The sequence below is a fragment of the Kogia breviceps genome, chromosome 10 (genome assembly GCF_026419965.1).
Source record: "Kogia breviceps isolate mKogBre1 chromosome 10, mKogBre1 haplotype 1, whole genome shotgun sequence".
In the NCBI taxonomy this organism is placed as follows: domain Eukaryota; kingdom Metazoa; phylum Chordata; class Mammalia; order Artiodactyla; family Physeteridae; genus Kogia; species Kogia breviceps.
Window position 1 is genome coordinate 100,048,855 of NC_081319.1, and position 21,732 is coordinate 100,070,586.

The following is a 21,732-nucleotide window of genomic DNA, read 5'->3' on the forward strand; positions in this document are numbered from 1 at the left end:
CCACAACAGTGAGAGGCCCGTGTACCGAAAAAAAAAAAAATTATTTTATTTATTTTTGGCTGTATTGAGTCTTTGTAACTGTGCACGGGTTTTCTCTAGCTGTGGCGAGCGGGGGCTACTCTTTGTTTTGGTGCGCAGGATTCTCATTGCGGTGGCTTCTCCTGTTGCAGAGCATGGGCTCTAGGTGCGTGGGCTTCAGTGGTTGTGGCACGTGAGCTCAGTAGTTGTGGCGCACAGGCTTAGTTGCTCTGTGGCATGTGGGATCTTCCCGGACCAGGGGTTAAACCTGTGTCCCCTGCATTGGCAGGCCGATTCCCAACCACTGTGCCACCAGGGAAGCCCTACACTTGTACAACTTTTGTTTTCTCTGGAGTTAATAATTGCTTCATTTTAAACTTTCCTTTATTTAAGTTTCTGTATACTTATCACTGCTTCCTTCTCAAAATCTGTGACAAATATGTAACTCTCTGAGAGGGTTATATCTCAAGCTATTAGTATGGTTATTTCTGTGTAGTCTCCCTCCCTTCCCTCTCATTGGCACTGGGACGGCAGGTCCTTCTCTCCCACGAGTTATCAAATCAGAAGTCAACATTCCAAGAAAACACAGGCCCACGTATTGGATAAAAATGTTCACATGTGTAGTTGCGAAGCTGTCTTTTCCTCTTCCAGTAACTGAGTGGGCTTAGAGGGAAGGAGGGAGGCTAGTAAGCCGTATAGCACCTCACCCTGAAGGAGAAAGTTGGACGGGAGAAACAGGAAGTTCCTAAAGTAGAGGGAGGGGAGAAACAGGAAGTTCCTAAAGTAGAGGCAGGGGAGAAACAGGAAGTTCCTAAAGTAGAGTGAGGGGAGAAAATTTCTGTGGCATAACCAATAAATAGAGTTGGGTGGGTTCAGCAACAGCTGATCCTCTGATTCCACACTGGTGAACAAGCCAACATTCAGCCAGTCGGGACCCCATAGGTCCCCTGAACAGAGGGAGAAAGACCTGAGCACTTCGTATGAGAATGAAGGCATGAAGGACAAGATGGTTGCATACAGAATCAGGTGGGAATGCCACTATGCATTTGGCATTTAATAATAAACTACCTGATTCAAGCATTTTATTTGCTCTGAGAGTTTTTCTGTCATAACCTCTGGAATAGCTTATATTGGCAGAGTACTCCCATGAAGGTGATTTCCCACATGACAGAACTAGAGGGAGAGGCTTTATCCTGGAAGGTGATCTACAGATATTCCTCTGTGGCAAAGCCACTTTAAAAAACCATGGCTTGGGGCTTCCCTGGTGGCGCAGTGGTTGGGAATCTGCCTCCCAGTGCAGGGGACACAGGTTCAAGCCCTGGTCTGGGAAGATCCCACATGCCACGGAGCACCTAAGCCCGTGTGCCACAACTATGGAGCCTGCGCTCTAGAGCCCACGAGCCACAACTACTGAGCCCACACGCCTAGAGTCTGTGCTCCACCACAAGAGAAGCCACCACAATGAGAAGCCCTCCCACCGCAACAAAGAATAGCCCTTGCTTGCCACAATCAGAGAAAAGCGCGTGCGTGGCAACAAAGACCCAATGCAGCCAAAAAAACCCAATAAATAAATAAAATAAAATAAATTAATTAAAAAGAAAGGAAAAAGCCATGGCTTTTTTCCTTCTTGAAGAAGACCTGATCACAGCTGATCAACCCAGTTGGGAGCCGTGCTCAGGGTCAGAAATCTTGAAGAGTAAGTCTTGTCACTAAGATGCACTCTTTGAGGAAATGATTTTCCCTATTGCTGAGGGAAATTTGTCAATAGTTAAGACTACTCTCGAGAAATGCAATACAAGAAACCCAGTATCCAGTGAGGTAGCTTTTGACCCATGGCCAACCAAGTTATTGCTTGCTTGCGTGGAGGACATTGAAGTCTGAGTGTTCTCAAAGCTCCAACACCTCCTTGACTGGGCAGTCTTCTATGTGTCCTTGGGCGTGCTAGTTTTTTGGTAGAGAGCCCGTGCCATTGGGCCAGTAGAGAGCTCACGGGCAAAGCTAATTGGTTCCTTAAATACTTACAAGAAGACTGGGACCTACGAAATTTGCTTCTGTGCTGAAATTATAAACAGGGTTGCAGAAGACCCTGGCTGGAAAAACATTTGATTATGGAAATGTACACAAAACTCACACTGATCAGGTTTAGGTTGGAGCTGCTCTAATAAAAACCCTTGTTTAAGCTCACCCTCTCAACTTCTCTCAGTTGAGCAAAGTAAGAGTATGGTTGTCAGATGTGGCAATAAAGGTACAGGACACCAAGTTAGACCTGAAGTTTAGGTTAACAAAGACTAGTCTTCAATTTTTAGTGTTTAACATTTAAAACATCTGGCAGAAGTACATCCCATGCAGTGTTTACATGGGACACACTTATACTAAAAAAACTCTGGCAACCCTAGTTGGAGAAGGCAGAGGTAGTTTAAATAAGTGGCTAGGACTTCCCTGGTGGTCCAGTGATAAAGAATCTGCCTTTCAATGTAGGGGACACGGGTTCGATCCCTGGTCAGGGAACTAAGATCCCACATGCCGTGCAGCGTGGCCAAAAGAAAAAAAAAAAGTGGCTAAAGCACACCTCCTAGAAGGGACTTGGTGAGATTTCAGTCACGGTCATGACAAATATTGCCAATGAGAGTGCATCCAACACGTAAAAGCATTAACGGTAGCCCTGCAAATCTTTGGAAAAGTAGGAAGAGGGGGTCCTCCAGGAGCGATCCCAAATTCAGTTGCTGAAACAAGGAGTTCTTGGTATTTGTAATCATCTCGGAGCTCTCTTCTTTTAAGGCCACCAATTATATTGGATAAGGGCTCCACGTTTATGACCTCATTTAATCTGAATAACTTCTGAAAGACCCTATATCCAAATAGCCACATAGGGAGTTAGGACTTCTGACATGCAACATAGCATTTTGGAGCAAAGCAATAGATTTGAAAGCCAGGTTTTATATGAGAGTGATTTTTCCAAATCCTGTTAGTTCCCATTTACTAGAACAAATTCTCAATGTGTAGGGAAAGTAGCTATGACATTGAAGTCAGAGAAGAGGAAGCCGTCACACAGGCAGAAGCCTGCTCTTCTGGCTCCAGAATGATGGGAAATAGAAGGGAGAGAAAAGAGGTGCTTGCCTCACATAGGTAGGTGTCCCAGATTTCCCATCTCTGACCTTGAGCCTGGAGGGTTAAACGCTGTATTAGATGACTAATACAGTAAGTAAGGGTAATACTTAGGGCCGAAGTCAGGCATGGCCCGATCTCATTTGGAACTCTAGAAAAATATCCAACTGTCTGCTCCCTAACAACTTCTCCTGCCCTGCCAGACGTGTCTGCAGCCTGCAGATATCACAGGATATCCCCATCCAAATTTTCCCTGTGTCATCAGATACCCTCTATCAGTACTTAGGTCACAAAAAGATACACCCTCCTCCAAAACACTCTTCCAGCTCAACACACACACAGCTGCCCGTGTCATGGAAACTCCTGACCGCCAAAAGAGAGAGGGAAGCTCTTGGAGAAATAGATTGATGATACGAGAAAGACAGTTACCCTAAGAGCCGGCTCAGGTTACTAGTTCTACATAGAGCTCAGTAAGAGAATCTTCTAAATGTCAAGATACTACGAGGATTAGGGAGTTGAACCACAGCCATATATGCGTTTTCCCCAGTTCTTCTTCCTCAATTCAGATTAATAGCAGAGACTTAATTGAAAAGTTTGAGCCTGGGGTCTCCAATTGCCAAGACAGTAGTCACGTGGTGGCTGACTCAGCTGTGAGGCATAGCCAAGCTGAGAGAAGTGCTGGGGTGTAGGTCCCATGACCCACTTTCTCCTCCTCCTCCCCCTCCCCCTTGTCCTTCTCCACCCCTCCCCCTCCCCCTCTTCCCCCTCCTCCCCCTTCTTCTTCTTCTTCTTCTTCTTTTATTGTTTCTGCAGAGGACGGAGTAGGAGCCTATTTCAGCAGGTCCCTCATGCCAAGTTGCAAAACTACCTCCTGTCAAAAAGATAAGAAATGTATCGCCGTCACACTTCAAAATTCAAATTGGAAAAGTTAACTAAGTAAGCCCTGGAGAAAGGATACGGAGCACAAGGGAAATCCAAAAAATTCTTCCTGCGAGAATTCCACTGTATTCAAGCAACCCAGTGTTAAATTAGTTAAAGAAGGCCAATTTTTTTTTGGCAAAGTTATGAACTAGAGAAATTATGAAATGTATAGAATGAACAGAATGAGTTTTCCTCATTACCCTCCAATTTTCATTTCTTTGTATCACCCCAGGTTTTAGTCATTCTTTTACGGACAGTCTACTCAACAGCCCCCCACCCCAGCCCAAATCTGACAAACCCACATTTAGGCACATATAGGTGATAATAACCTAAACTATTGTCTCCTCAGTCAGTGCACATTTTAACAAGAAACTATTTATTCAAGCCTGTGTTTTTTAAAGGTCTGACTCCACGAAAGCACGTACCATGGTCCATAGTGAGAAGATTCAGCACTCTTTCTGAATTAAACTATGCGTCCAATGTAATCCCAAATTTTAGAAATCCCGCTCCAGATTCTTAAGGAACATGGTAAGTTAACTATGAAGTATATCTTGCAGAGCAAGTACACATAAAAAGGACAAGAAATAATGCAAAAAGAATAAGGAAGGGGACTTTCCAGGTGGCGCAGTGCTTAAGACTCCACATTTCCAATGCAGGGAGCCTGGGTTAGATCCCTGGTCAGGGAACTAGATCCCACATGCATGCCGCAACTAAGAGTTCGCATGCCACGACTGAGGAGCCCACATGCCACAACCAAATATAAATAAATAAATAAATAATTTTTTTAAAAAAAAGAATAAGGAGGAAAGACTTTCCCTACCAGAAGCCAAAACATGCTATAAATCTACAGCAACTCAAAAGATGTGGTTTTGTGGAATACTACTCAGTCATAAAAAAGAATGAAATAATGCCATTTACAGCAACATGGATGGACCTAGAGATTATTGTACTAAGTAAGTCAGAAGGGGAAAGACAAATATCATATGATATCACTTATATGTGGAATCTAAAATATGACACAAATGAACATATCTACAAAACAGAAACAGACTCACAGACACAGAGAACAGACTTGTGGTTGCCAAGGGGGAGGGGGGTGGGGGAGGGATGGATTGGGAGTTTGGCATTAGCAGATGCAAACTATTATATATAGAATGGATAAACAACAAGGTCCTACTGTATAGGACAGGAAATTATATTCAATATCTTGTAATAAACTATAATGGAAAAGAATCTGAAAAAGAATATATATATATATATATATATATATAACAGAATCACTTTGCTGTACACCAAAAACTAACACAACATTGTAAATCAACTATACTTCAATTTCCACAAAAAGTTCTGGGTAGTTCAGAGCATGTAACCCCCAAATACACGGCTTTGGCATGCATATTGACTATTTTGAGTTAAAGGCACTTGAAAAAGAGCAAATGCAAGAAAAACACTCTGACTTTTCTTTTTTTCCTAAAAGAAGGAGATGAAATTCCTATATGAAATATGCCCTCCTTGCACCGGAAGGAAGGTCACATTCTTATAATCAAGGACCAGAAGTTGAGGCCAAGAGAGTTCTTGTTAACAGAACTTGTTAAAATAATTCTCATCTTCCTTTTGCCTTCCCACATAGTTCAGTCACTTTGCCACAATTGCTTCTGTGTGTTCAACTTAATATAAAAACAAGTAAGCGTCACCATGTTTTTGCTTCTTCATTTCCTTATGAAGGCTCTCATGTCACATAAACTTATATGCATTTGTCTGCTTTTCTCCTGTTAATCTGTCTCTGTCAGTTTAATTTTCAGACTCGGCTCAGGACCTTAAGAGGGTGGAGGAAAACTTTTCCTCCCCAATGGTAGCTAAACACCTTTTTAAAAAAACCTGCCGGGGCTTCCCTGGTGGCGCAGTGGTTGAGAGTCCGCCTGCCAACGCAGGGGACGCGGGGTTCGAGCCCCGGTCCGGGAGGATCCCACATGCCGCGGAGCAACTAATCCCGTGTGCCACAACTACTGAGCCTGTGCTCTAGAGCCCGCGAGCCACAGCTACTGAGCCTGCGTACTGCAACTACTGAAGTCCGCGCGCCTAGAGCCCGTGCTCCGCAACAAGAGAAGCCACCACAGTGAGAAGCCCATGCACAGCAACAGAGACCCAACAGAGCCAAAAATAAATAAATAAATTTATTAAAAAATAAAAAACTGTTGAAATAGTGGAAAATGTATATAAGAATCCTTTTATAATCTCGGCTTGAATAAGATTTTCCTAAGCGGAAAAGAAGACCCACAACAGTCATAAGAGATTAAGATTGACTTGATTCGTATAAAATGAAATTCTATACAATGAAAGGCACAATAAACAATTTAAAGGGACTAGTGGAAGATAAGGTAAAAGATTTGTCACATATAAAGCAGACAAAAGATTAATCTCCATAACGTTAAAACACATACAAAATTATAAGAAAAAGACAACCCAGTAGAAAAATACATATAAGTAGAAGATTCATTGAAGAAATGTAAATGTTAATAAATGTATAAACGTGGAAAGAACGTCAAGTTCACTAGAGCTCGGAAAATGCAAAATGAAATAATAGTAAGGTCAATATTTTGCAAATAAGATTAAGATTAGAAAGTCTGGTGATACCTGGGTTGGCTGAGATTGGAGGGAAGTGTACTTCTCTACTGTTGATGGGTGTATAAATTATTATAACCTTTTTGGAGCAGTATGGCAATATCTATCAACATATCACATGCTTATATTTTTTGTCCTGTAAATCCACTTCTAAGAATTTTTCCTATAGGAATATTTTCAAAATCACAAAGATACAATTTTTATTCTATCTTTATTTTATTAAGCCCTAACTATGATCAAAACATTTTCCCAAGAGAAGCACATTTATTAACTTTCTGAGTCCTGTTGTGAAAAATAAGACCACAGACTGAAATTTTTAAAAATTTGGCTTTTGCTGTTTACTAAAAAGTCTGTCCACAGGAAGAAATTAGGCAAGTACATATCACTACATCTCAGTTCTGAACACATAAATTTTTTTATATTCTCTTTATTTTTATGTGAATTAATCCAAGATTAGGCCCTCATCCCCTCTTCCAGAAATTGTTTTGGAACCCACAGAGAGAGGAGGTCTTATACTGATAAGTAAACAAATGTATAGAATACATTTTGTAAAGGGAGGGGGCAGTAATGATAAACATAGATACAGATCTGAAAGGAGATTTGGATAGATTTTTTAAAAATTTATTTTAAATTTATTTATTTTCGGCTGCGTTGGGTCTTCGTTGCTGCAAGCGGGCTTTCTCTAGTTGCATCGAGCGGGGGCTACTCTGTGCCATGTGCGGGATTCTCATTGAGGTGGCTTCTCTTCTTGTGGAGCACGGGCTCTAGGCACGCAGGCTTCAGTAGCTGTGGCACTCAGGCTCAGTGGCGCATGGGCTTAGTTGCTTTGCAGCATGTGGGATCTTCCCAGACCAGGGATCGAGCCCATGTCCCCTGCATCGGCAGGCGGATTCTTAACCACTGCGCTACCAGGGAAGTCCCTGGATAGACATTTGAAAAGAGATAGGGTCACAGTAGTAGTTCAGAGTTCCTAGTTTTACAAGTATACCCTGCAATGCTCGCAGGAGCTCTTAACTGACTGTGTTCATCTCCTCCCATCCTGCATTCAGGGACTTCAAATTGGTAGCTTGAAATCAGTCCTGGTTGGAGTATTTATGCCACAGAAATCAGAGCACACTACAAATCAGGGATTTTCCCCTGCGGAGAGATAATTGAACAACATTTACCAGCACATCGGTGAAGATACAAAAGTATTTTGAATATAGGTGGGCTGACTGCCTTCATCATCTTCACAACAACTCAATGAGCAAAGGTCCTTTTAATTTTACCCATTATACAGATGAGGAGACTGAGGCTCAGAAAGTGATTTGGCCAAGGTCACACAGCTAGTGGATGATGGTGTCAGGATTTAAACCCAGGCAGTCTGGCTCCAGACACCATAGGGTTAACTAGAACACGGCCACAGACAATCATCTGTAAAAGTAAAAAATCAAACTCCCCAAAAGTAAACGTTCATTAATAGGTCAAAGATTAGGTAAGTTACATCCATCTGTAGAATGCCAAGCAGCCAAACTAAAAAGAATGAGGTAGATTTCTATGTACCGACAAAGAAGGAGTTCCAAGGTATGTTTCCAATACAAAAAGTAAGTTCCAGAAATTATCTGTATGTACCTATCTATGTCTGTTTTTATGTGTTTCGTGTGTATGTTTGTGTGTGTGTGAAAACCTTTTTACTCTCTTTTTCCAGCTGTGGTGAGTGTGGGTGTGTTTGTGGCTGGGGCGGGGGAGGAGGAGATGCAGGTGTCTACATCGCTGGTCTGGAATTTTTCCTACCCACAATATTCATAGTAGTTTTCTACTTTATAACTTTACATTTTTTGATATTTTAAATGATTTTTCATAAGAATGTATTACTTTAAAAACTACTTTAATTCTTTTTGTAGGTAATATAGTCACATGTTCAAAAAAACTAAACAAAAAAGATAAACAGTGAAAAATAATTCCTTCTAGCACTACTTCTAATCTTTCAACTTCCCCCACCATAAACACAGCTATCCTTCCTAAATTAGATGTAAGTAAATATTAGGGTATTTTTTTAGGGTATGTTTTTATATTCCCTCTTTTACATAAAAAATAGAATATTACATGCAGAAGTCTGTACCTTGCCCATTTCACTAACAGTATCTCTTAGAAATATTTTTATATCAGTATAAAAAGAGTATATATACCATTGGATGAAGTAGACAAATATTACCAACGTGTTATCCTGTTGATGGACGTTTGGGTTAGTTCTAATCTTTAGCTATTTTACATAATGCTGAAATAGTCTTTTACACATATCATTTTACATGTGTACAGGCATATTTTGAGGGTGCATATATTTGTAATTTTGATAGATACTGCCTTATGGCCCTCCTTGGGAGTTGTATCAACATATATTTCCCCAGCAAGGTTTCAAACTGCCTGTTTCTCCAGAGATTCACCCAACAGACATTACAGTGTCTCCAGAAGTTATCGGACTTTTGGATTTTCGCCCATCTGGCAGATGAGAAATGAGATCTCAGTGTAGTTTTAATTTGCATTTCTCTTATTATGAGAGAGACTGAGAATCTTTTCCATATGTTTAAGGGACATTTACATTCCTTTCATCTGAACTAACTGGTCACATCCTCTCCCATACTTCTCCTGGGTTCATCTTTCTCTTATTAATTTTAGAAACTCTTTATATTGTAGGAAAATCATCAGTTTCCCCTGGAAGCTGAATTGCAAGTATTTTCCCCAATCTGCAGTTAACATTTGACTTTCATACTTTTTCCTCAATCTTTTATTTGAAAGAAGTTTAAACTAGAGAGGAAAGTTGGAAGAGAGGTGCAAAGTTCACCATCTGTTCACATTTTGTCACACTGCTTTGCTCTCTCTCCTCCCTACAGATAACACACGTGTATCTGTATACCTATGTCTATATCTCTCTATTGTTTTTCTTTTCTCTAAATGACTGGAAAGTAAGTTGCAGACATGACACATCACCTCTAAATATTTCAGCGTATATCTCTTGAGGGCAGACATCGTCCTACCATTACTACAAGAAAGTGAACCTTGATAAATACTATTATCTAATATACAGAACATGTTCAAAATTTTCCACTTGGCTCAAAATGTCGTTGGTGGGCTCTTTCGGGCGGGTTGGGGGGACTGCAGTCCAGGGTCCCAGGATCCAACCAAGGATCGTATGTGCATTTGGTTGCCCGGTTTCCTCAGTCTCCTATAATCCAGAACAATCTTATCCGCTGCCCCCTTTTCTTCGTCTTAGGTGACATTGACTCTTTAAAAGAGTTCAGGCCAGTTGTCTTGTAGAATATACTAAAATCAGGACATGTCTGACCGTTTCTTTATGGTTAGAAACAATTTAAACATTTTTTACCTGACTGCTACATAGGTGATATTTCATATCTCTCATTGGATCACAATGTGAGAAACCGAAAGTCAGTTTGTTTCATTTTTGGCAAAGTTAAGGTGGTGCCTGTCAGATCCATCCATTACAAATGCGCTTTCTTCCATTCATAATACGATAATTTTAAACACTTAAAATTGAAAAGTTTTCAGCCCTACCCATCACTTTTAGCCTGTCATAGTATGTTCCCAAACCATGTAGCTGAAACAACATTAAATAGATCTCTGACACCAAAGGGGTCTGCAAAACCCTTTAAGGAGATCCATGGGGTCCAACTTTTCTCATAATAATGCTATGACTTTATTTGCCATTTAGACTCTTATTTTGCACATTCTCCTTCTCTCACATGTATATGGGAGACTTTTTCAAAAGTCAGTGATTGATTCAGTGACGAATGTCATATATACTTGAATATTTTTGTATTTCAAAGACTTCTTAGTTTTAATGTCACATGGTAGATACCAGTGGGTATAGCCCACGTAAACAAAAGCTCTTTTTGGTGCTTAGTCATTTTTAAGAGCATAAAGTGTTCTTATAAATTATAAACAAAAAGTATGAGAATCTCTGCTTTAGAGTCACAACTCACTGGTCCCCACTTAGTACCCAGGACCTTACATCTTGATAAGCCTTAATGGTGCCATGATGGGTGTACAAACGTAAATTCAACGTAAGATTAAATGACTCCAGAAGACTTCTCAGTGCCCCTGGTACCACATTATATGTTTCACTGTCTACTCTGCCGATGGATGAGATTAATCGTATCTGTAGTTTTCCCAGAAAAGTATACAATTCTGCAGGGAGTAAAAATACATTAATCATGCCACCACCACTACCCTTACACATCTCATAATCTGCCTTCCCACTTCTTAGTCTTGAATACTCTCTAAATTTCCTAAATTCATTATTCTATATTTAATCTGAATTTGTAGACTTGGGATTTTCAGCTTTTCTGTAGTCAAGCAGTGACATTTCCGTGTGTCATTTATACAAGCCACTGCCTATCCAATAGTAATAATTGCTGCCAGCCTGGGTTTAAAAAGTATTTCCAATAAGGATGTTCTCAAGTTCTTGAAATAATATTTATCCTATCTCGTGAGAAGACAATAACGGGGTAATAGGACTAACTGGCTTGGGACTGAAGGTTAGAAGCACAGTTTTGGCTCTGACAATTACTGTTTGTATCATTTGTGGGGAAATAACTTTCTTATCTGCAAATGATAGTTAGGCTCCCTAATTCCATTACGGTCTACCATTCTATGATCTGCTTTAATTTTATTGGTGATAGAATAGTGATAGCATCTTTTTTTGTTTTTTTTTTTAAGGAAGGTTGGGGACTTCCCTGGTGGCGCATTGCTTAGGAATCCGCCTGCCAATGCAGGGGACACAGGTTCATGCCCTGGTCCGGGAAGATCCCACGTGCCGCAGAGCAATTAAGCCCGTGCACCACAACTACTGAGCCTGCGCTCTAGAGCCCAAGAGCCACAGCTACTGAAGCCCGCGTGCCTAGAGCGCGTGCTCCACAAGAGAAGCCACCGCAGTGAGAAGCCCACGCACTGCAACGAAGAGTAACCCCCGCTCACCGCAATCAGAGAAAGCCCGCGCGCAGCAGTGGAGACCCAATGTAGCCAAAAATTAAATTAATTAATTAAAAAAAAAAGTGTAAGTGGAAAAAAAACCGAAAAACAAAAAGGAAGGTTGCACACCAGACAGTATTAGTATAAAATCAATTCCAAAGGTTCTGAAACTCAGTGACGGTGGCGTTTCTTCATCGAGTTTATAATGACCAGACAGACGTTCACCCATAATGCTCAGGGCAATTTTACAAAATGAAGAGAAGCAAAGTGGAAAGTGAGAAAGCGAGAAAGCAGTGATATGGCACCATCTGCAGGTGAGCCTGTGAATTACACTGATTTGTTTTAAATTTAAGGAAATTGTTCTCTACTTTTACTTTTCTGCTGGTCTTTTCAGATCACCGTCAAAGGGTAATAAACTGGAAATATTAGAGGGAGGTCCTAGCCTCTTGTTTCTGCTTTAATATAACTGAAACACGTTGGAACCATATAAAGGCCAAAGACTATTTCACGTGTTGAAGCCCCTACAGGATGCCACCCCAAGCTAGAGTCCTAGATGTACCCCAGGAGTCCGTTCCAACCTTCCATCAGGTCAACAGATTTCAGGTGATACGGCAAATAGACCAGCAGATTCTGTGGTTACGTGCTCACTTGATTCCTTATAGAGTAGATCCCCTGATCCAGGGCACTGTTACTCTGGATCGCACGACAGTAAGTCAGATACGATTGATGCTGTGGATCACTGGAAAAGGACTCACTTGCCAAACCAATGTCTGCATCGCATGTGCCTGACGCTATGTGAATCTGCTCTAGCAAGTATTGTACGTCTGGCCCAATTTGGGCTGCTACTTTCTTGAGTTGCTGTCGTCTACCGCTCTCCACCAGGACACACCTGGATTCTTCAGGAGCCAGACCGGTTAATTCAATGAAGATATCATGGGAGCCCGAACCCGCCATCTTTCGGATCCTTTAGGGTAACACTGACTTCAGTCATCTTTCCCCATCTCCTTCTATGCATCCTTTAATCCCCTGTCCTCACTGCCCCCCTATTCCCCACCTCCCCCCGGGTAACATATATACAGTAATATATATATATACTTGCTGTCTTGGCTAGGTGGATGGGGGGGGGCAGTGTCAGAAAATTCCACTTGGTTTTCCTTCCCCGTTGAAGGCTCTTAGCCCACAAGCCAAAGACTCAAGGAGAGGATTGTGCCAACGTCGAGGCTTATCTACCTCAAATTATATTTGGAATCTGGGGAAGGACCACTGGCTGGCTCTGTGGACCTACTGAATCCTCCGTGAGCCATCAGACCATAGGCAGGGCTCCCTTTGTTACTTGGCAGCCAGACGCCCCACACCAACAGAGCAAGGGGTGTGTGACGATGCTTCAGGTCTCCATGTAGCAGGGTCAGTTCCACCAGCTCTCCAAATGCTGGACATTTCCTTCCCCGGTGAACAGTCAGGTCCCTTTGCAGAAAGACTCAGAGTGCCATGCCTGTGCCCACTTGCCCTGGAGTTGCAACGTTCCTTCCTCTTGGAGACCTGGCCTTCCTTCCAGTAGGGGATTCAGTGTTGGAAAACTGGCTCGTATCTGGAAACTGGGCAGGGGATCTCGACTTTACTCGGGGTACCTGCCATCGGCCCTCTGATCATCCAGCCTCGATTTCTTCTGATGGTATAAATTGCGTAGATACATGTTGACATGTATTTTCCCCCTAGGGATGTGGTCTTTTATTAACCATCTCCATAACTCTCTGTGGTCCTGACTTCCTTGGCTGCCACTCTAAGCTTTTCACTGACTATGGTCATCACACTCATCTGACTTCTGAGGGTTAAGTCCTGCCACCTAGCCCGTCTTGTTCCAGGGTCCTGTCATGCCCTCCTGCTCTCAGTGAGCCCAGCTCTGTAAAAACTTCCCCTACTGTCTGCAGACGAGAGCCTCCACGGAGCTTCTTGGTGATGGGGGTGCTTTATGGCCTCCGTGAAGGGGATTTTCTCTGAGCTTCCCTGTGGAACGTAAAAATCTGATGTCTTTTGGTCTCACATATACAGTTCTCCCCCTCCCCCGCCCCCGCCCCAGAATGCGCATTTCTCTGTCTTTCAATCCCTTAGTCCACTGTCTGCCATGGCAACGCGGGCATTTATGTTTTTCTATGTCTTTATCTTTTTTAACATCTTTATTGGAGTATAATTGCTTTACAATGGTGTGTTAGTTTCTGCTGTATAACAAAGTGAATCAGCTATACATACACATATATCCCCATATCCCCTCCCTCTTGCATCTCCCTCCCTCCCACCCTCCCTATCCCACCCCTCTAGGTGGTCACAGAGCACCGAGCTGATATCCCTGTGCCGTGCGGCTGCTTCCCACTAGCTATCTGTTCTACGTTTGGTGGTGTATATATGTCCGTGCCACTCTGTCGCTTTGTCACAGCTTACCCTTCCCCCTCCCCGTGTCCTCAAGTCCATGCTCTACGTCTGCATCTTTATTCCTGTCCTGCCCCTAGGTTCTTCAGTACCGTTTTTTTTTTTTTTTTTTTTTTTTTTTTTGCGGTATGCGGGCCTCTCACTGCTGTGGCCTCTCCCGTTGCGGAGCACAGGCTCCGGACGCGCAGGCCTAGTGGCCATGGCTCACGGGCTTAGTTGCTCCGCGGCATGTGGGATCTTCCCGGACCAGGGCACGAACCCGTGTCCCCTGCATCGGCAGGCGGATTCTCAACCACTGCGCCACCAGGGAAGCCCAGTACCGTTTTTTTTAGATTCCATATATGTGGCAACACGGGCATTTTGACATTACTGACATGGGCATTTCTTTTTCGATTGTCTGGAATCCATCAGTATTCGTTTCCTGGGGCTGCTGGAACAAACTGCCACAAACCAGGCAGCTTTAAAACAATAGAAATAGGGCTTCCCTGGCGGCGCAGTGGTTGAGAGTCCGCCTGCCGATGCAGGGGACACGGGTTCGTGTCCCGGTCTGGGAGGATCCCACGTGCCGCGGAGCGGCTGGGCCCGTGAGCCGTGGCCGCTGAGCCTGCGCGTCCGGAGCCTGTGCTCCGCAACGGGAGAGGCCACGGCGGTGAGAGGCCCGCGTACCGCAAAAAACAAAACAAAACAAAAAACACAATAGCAATCGCTTTCTCACAGTTCTGGAGACAGAGTTCTGAAATCTAGGTGTCAGCGGGGCCACCGTCCCTCCACGCACTCCGGGGGAGAAACCGTTCCTTGCCTCTTCTAGCTTCTCGTAGCTCTGCTTGTGGCCGCATCACTTCAATGTCTGCCTTGGTCTTCATGTGGCCTTCCCCTATTCTCTATGTATGAATTATAAGGACACTTGTCACTGGATTTATGGACCACCTGTATCATCCAGGATGATCTATGAGGTCTATAATTTAATTACTTCTGCAAAAACCCTTCTTTTTCAAATAAGGTCATATTCACAGGTTCTGAGGATTAGGTGTGGACATATGTTTTGGTGGGTTCACCATTTAACCCACTACACCATCCTAGTCGAAAGTTATACCATCTTCTGGGGTCCTTCCCAGAGAGTTAAATCCTGCATCTCAGAGCAAGGTTCTCAAGTCAGTAAGCTCTCCCTTATCCACATTTATTTCAGGCCCCCTTGATCAAGCACCCTCAGAATCCACTTTATGCCTACTCCCCTGGCACTTGCTGGTAATTGCTGGCTGGGTTGTGCAGCTTTGGGGAAGTTTAAGCCTCTTCTTTGCTTCTAAGGCCCAGTATGGACTTGGCTGCGATATGATGCTACTTAAATCTAGTTACGGAGCGGGTGGCCAGCGGGGGAGGTGGGGCACAAGGTGGCGGTGGAGGACACAGCCGTCTCGAAGGCAAGCGGCCTCTGCATTGTCTTGCTGCAGGGAGGCCGGTGGGAGCTCACCATACGCTGGAACAGTCCACTTCTGTGGCCTTGGAGGGTTCAGAGGACCCTAGAAATTCAAGATGGGGGCATCGACACAGATATGCCATCCCGTGTGTTGGGATCCCGTTCCTTCCCAGCCAAGGCCCTGACCTTGACACAGCTGATCTGCTTGGTTGGGAGTTTAGCCTTCTTTGGGCTCAGATGATTAATTCCTGGGCCGGGTCCTCAGCTTTCTCTGGCCTCCAATGCTGATGAGAGTTTCTCTGTAAGGCTCTCTGGCTTTCACACTCAGATTTCAATTTCCTGGTAATTGCTTCCAGCCTTTTATCTTTTTCTGGTTCAAAAGGAGCTTAATTATAACCATTCCAGGGATTGTCTTTGCAGTTACATTTCTCCCATATTTAAAAAAAAATTGTGGTAAAATGCACATAACATAAAATTGATCATGTTCTCCATGTGGAAGTATACCATTCAGTGGTATTCAGTACATTTATAATGTTGTACAACAGATCTCTAGACCTTTTTTTTTTTTTTTTTTTTTTTTTTTTTAGGGGGAGGAGCTGACCGTGGTTGCGTCCGAGCCAACCTGGGGGGGCGGGGAGAGGGAGAGAGAGAGAAGAGAGAAGAGAGAAAGGAAGAGAGAGGGAGAGAGAAAGGCAGGGGGAGGCAGGGAGAGAAAGGGGGGAGGGAGGGAGGGAGGGGGAGGGAGAGGGGGAGGGAGAGAGAGCGGGGGGGGGAGAGGGGGAGAGGTGGGGGGGAGGGAGAGAGAGAGAGAAAGGCAGGGGGAGGCAGGGAGAGAAAGAGGGGGAGGGAGGGAGGGGGAAGGAGAGAGGGAGGGAGGGGGAAGGAGAGAGAGAAGGGAGAGAGAGAGAGGGGAGGGAGGGAGCTAGACCTTTTTCATCTTGTAAAGCTGAAACTCTGTACCCACTAAACAACAGCTTTGATTCCTTCCTTCCCCGAGCCCCAGGCAACCACCATTCTACTTTTTGTCTCTGTGAACTTAATAGTCTAAGTGCCTCGTGTAAGTGGAATCCTACAGTATTTGTCTTCCGGGCTTATTTCACTTAACTTTCTCAAGACTTATCCATGTTGTAGCATGTGTCAGAATTTCTTTTCTTTTTAAGGCTGAATAATATTCCATTGTATATACATGGTGCATTTTGTGTATCCATTCATCTGTTGATGCATACTTGGGTTGCTTCCACCTTTTGGCTGCTGTGACTAATGCTGCTAGGGACATGGAAGTACAAATATCCCTTTGACACCTTGTTTTTAATCCTTTGAGGTATACACCCAGAAGTGGAATTGGAATTGCTGGATCATATGGTAATTCTATTTTAAATTTTTTGCAGAGCTACCATGCTGTTTTCCATAGTAGCTGCATCATTTTACGTTCCTACCAGCAATGCACAAGGGGTCCAATTTCTGCACTTTCTCATCAAAATTTGTTATTTTCCTTTTTTTTTAAATAGTAGTCATCTGAATGTATGTGAAGTGTATCTCATTGTGGTTTTGATTTGCATTTTCATAATGATTAGTGATGTTTAATATTTTTGCATGGGCTCATTGGCCATTTGTATAAATTCTTTGGAGAAATGTCTGTTCAGGTTCTTTGTCCGTATTTAAATTGGTTAGTTCTTGTTGAGCTGTAGCAACTCCTGGTACTCTGTAGCCCAGTCGCGATGATAAACGGACAAGTGCGGCAACCTTTTTGAGAAGGGCGTGGTGACTGGAGTTCAGACTCCACGGAGATGAGGATCAAGGTCACATCACTAGGTAAGCCTGTAGATGTGCGAGGGCATCTTTTTTTTTTTTGCGGTACACGGGCCTCTCACTGTTGTGGCCTCTCCCGTTGCGGAGCACAGGCTCCGGACGCGCAGGCTCAGCGGCCACGGCTCACGGGCCCAGCCGCTCCACGGCACGTGGGATCTTCCCGGACCGGGGCACGAACCCGTGTCCCCTGCATCGGCAGGCGGATTCTCAACCACTGCGCCACCAGGGAAGCCCGTGCGAGGGCATCTTGAAGAGACAGTGGAGGAGGGAAATGACGAGTATCAGTTTTGGTCCTGAGCAGCAGCAGGGGTTGTTATTCATGCTTCTAAACTTTCTTCTTTCAAGTCTCGCCCAGGAAGAGAGGCTCCCTGGAAGGCTGGAGGAGCTGCTCCCCAAGTGTAGATGAAGAAGTGAATCTGAGCATCACAGTTATGGAACAAGTGGAGGTAGACATGAAGATCCCGTTGAAGGAGAGGCTTGTCCCACATCTTGGATACTGTAAGCAGAGAGCCTACCATATGTGGACTGATCTGCCACTGGGTCTCTTTAAAAGCCTGACATCGTGCCCCTTGTGATCCAATCTCCAAGGCGCTAGCACTGTGTTCAAGGTAAGGGATATTACCAAGCTAATCCTGGAAACTCATCTTTGATATTCTGTTTCTTGGAACTACTCCTGGTAATAAGTAACAGTCAGGGGGAAAGAAGCAACATAGTGTATTTCAACAGAGAGAATTCAAAAAAGGGAATTGGTACCACAGGTGTTGAAGGGCTGAAACAGCAAAACAACAACAAACAAAAAAACCCAAACCCCCAATCCCCCAAACAAACAAAAAACCCAAACCAAACTGACATAACTTCCCCTCCCAAGGGCTGGGGGAGCAAACAGAAGAGTTTGGCGTCATCAGAACCTCGAAGCTTGCTGGAAGAGCCTGTGTAGAGCAACTAGTGTCCCTCCCAAAATTCACCTTCACCTGGAATCTGTGACTGTCACCTTATTTGGAAATAGGATCTTTGCAAACGTAATCAGGTTTGACACTGAATTTGAGTGCGCCCTAAATCCAATGACTGGTGTCCCTATAAGAAGGCCACGTGAAGACAGAGGCAGAAGTTGACACGATGCCGCTACAAGCCAAGGAACGCCAAGAGTTGCAGGCAACAACCAGATCTAGGAAGGCACAAGGAAGGAGTCTCCCCTAGACCTTTCAGAGTGAGCATGGCCCTGCCAGCACCTTGATTTTAATCCTCTAGCTTCCAAAATATCAGAGAATACATTTCTGTTATTTTAAGCCACCCAGTTTGTTACAGCAGGCCCCCAAGAAACTAATACAGGGCCCTACAAAGCAGGGACTCAGCTCTGAGGAGGGGCACTGCCTGGGTACGTTGTAGAGGGAGCAGCGAGGCTGGCTCTGGGGGCAGTGCCGGAGGAGAAGGGAAGCTGGAAACAGCTGCCACTGCCCGGGCGAAGTGCTGTTGCTGGGATGGCACCCCCCCACGCAAAACCTTTCTCCCCTTCTACCCTGCCTGCCCATCTCCCCCCATGGTCTCCGACGGGCAGAATAGAAGCCAACACCAGCTGGCAAAGGAGAACCAGAGCTTGTGAAGTGCCCAGTTCCAGCACGGCAGAGCAAAGGGAACGTGGGCTTGGGGCCAGGAAGCAATAGGTAAAGGATGCGCAAAGGGGTGTTTGTGTTCATCTTTGTGTGTTGAGTTGGGTTGCAGACTGTGGGCAAAAAGATTACTGGACACATGAGCAATGCTGATGAACCTACACAAATATTTTGCATCCGTGACCGGAGAAGAAGAGCCTCAGAAAGTGTCCCAAAGAAAGTTTACGCAGAAAAATTTGCTGTAAGAATGAGTAGAAAAAATTAAATCAAAAAATTTTTTTTAATTTTAAAAAATTAAAATTAAAAAATTAAAAAAAAATTAAATCAATTCTTTCAGAAGGTGAGTAATAGTTACAATATAGTATAATTTACCACTATGTTATTTATTATTTTTGGCTGTCTTGGGTCTTTGTTGCTGCAAGCGGGCTTTCACTAGCTGTGGCGAGCGGGGGCTACTCTTCCTTGCGGTGCGCGGGCTTCTCATTGCAGTGGCTTCTCTGTGGCGGAGCACGGACTCTAGGCGGGCAGGCTTCAGTAGTTGTGGCTCATGGGCTCTGGAGTGCAGGCTCAGTAGTTGTGGCACGTGGGCTCAGTAGTTGTGGTACATGGGCTCAGTAGTTGTGGCTCGCGGGCTCTAGAGTGCAGGCTCAGTAGTTGTGTCATGTGGGCTCAGTAGCTGTGGCTCGCGGGCTCTAGAGTGCAGGCTCAGTAGTTGTGGCGCACAGGTTTTGTTGTTCAGCGGCATGTGGGATCTTCCCGGACCAGGACTTGGACCCGAGTCCGCTGCATTGTCAGGTGGATTCTTAACCACTGTGCCACCAGGGAAGTCCCTACCACTACATTAAAAGCTACTTTTGAGTTGGCAGGACTTTTCTTGTTTTAAAGACTGTTGACCAACAGAGAAACAAAAACAACGCCCCCCCCCCCGCTTATTTTGAAAAAGAATATCAGAGTTAGTCCCCAAATATTTTTCCCTTTAAATACTAGTGACGTAACTATTGGCTACAGCTTTTTTAAACATCTTTATTGCAGTATAATTGCTTTACAATGGTGTGTTAGTTTCTGCTTTATAACAAAGTGAATGTTATACATATACATATGTTCCCATATCTCTTCCCTCTTGTATCACACCTTTTTTCCTTGGTTTTGTACCTCGATCCTGCAAGGCTGGTTCCCTCCAGGTGGAGCCGTGGAGCCGGTAAATCTCTGTCCACCTCTCAAACTCAGGTCTGCACACATCCCTCCAAAGCCAGAAGGGCCCTCAGGCAGCTCTGGCCTCCCAATTCAAAGCTCTGCCCAGGTTTGCTCTCTAGATGGCACCTCTTCTGACCTTTTTCTTCACCCACCTGACATCTGGTTTTCAATTCTGGTCAATTAACTAAAAAATCAATCCATTTCAAGAGTTAAAAACGGCAGCTACTATTTCTTAATCAAGTACTAAGTGTCAGAGTGACTCCATTTTCTTGTTACAAGTCTTTGTTTGCAAGTAATAAACCCTCTTGAACCAGCTTGAGCAATAAAGGAATTTTGTGATAAGGCTGCAAATATGCCTTATGGAAGCTCAAAGCCAAAACTCAGCTGCGAAAAGTACTGGAACAAGGAACTAAAAAGTCGTCGGGAGTCCACGTGTGGAAGCTCTGTGTAACTATTCATGCTCTTCTTTCTTTGAATGGACTCTCTCTTTCCTCAGCTGGTAAAAATATAGTCACTCTGGAATTCTTGAGTTTACACCCCCTCCATTCAAGAGATGGCTCCAGATAGAACTGGAAGCTCATAATTCCGACATGCAGTTTCCAGGAGAGAACCTCTGACTGGCCTTATTTGCATCAAGGGTCCAGCCCTGGTCCAAGCGACTGAACTCAATTACAGGGCTGTTATGAGCTGGGAACACAACCTATAATATGTTTCGCACACATGTGATGATTCATTAATTTCCAAAACAATTGTGAGAGGTTTTATTATCATTTCTATTTTATAGTTGAGGAAACTGAGGCTCAGAGACTATGGAACTAGGCTTTATGTTTCAGGATTCTTGCTCCAAAACCTGTGCTCTTTCCCCTACTTGAAACCACATCTGGTGACCTGTTATTGGGCAGAGGCCATTGCATTTTTCTCATTCATTCATTCAATATATGTTGAGCTATATGCTTATCTAGGCTCTACTGAGATAAAGGTATGAACAAAAACCAAGTCCTGTTCTCACCATGAAATAAAAAAGGTAGTAAACAAATAACACAAGTGCTAGGTGGCGATAAGTGCTATGAAGAGAATTAAACAGAGAAAGACTTGCTGATAACGGAGACCTCGTGCAGGGATAAGAAATTCTGGAATACCCATCGAAAGCCATCAGGTGGGGCAGTTTTGCCTGGGGTACAGGGCTGGGTCTTTGTCAAATAATAATAAAACCTCACTTTATAGAGCTTTCCAGTTACCACCTGCTTTCACATTAATTCTCTGAGAAGAGCAATTTGCCTTTTCTATATCTATTACCAACACAAAAAAGGAGCTTGAAAAAAAAAATCACCCTCAATGTTAGTTAAATGATGGCGTTTGCTAAATCAGCTGAAATGGTGTGTAAGAACAATGCCCCACGGGATGTCATTTGGCTGGGATTTTGGGAGCTGCCTACATTCAGGCTCATCTGGGAGCAACCCCTTCACCTTCTTTCTCTAACTGAGACCTGGCTCCCTCCAAGAGGATCCCACTTTCCCTGAGCTTCTCACATGGCTGCTTTCTCTCCTGTAACTTTTGTGCCACTGAGCTTAGGGGTGGAGGAAACTTCCAAGCCGTTTCCCTTCTCTTCTCATACATACATCCAGCTACAAATCTCATGCCATCATCAGGCTA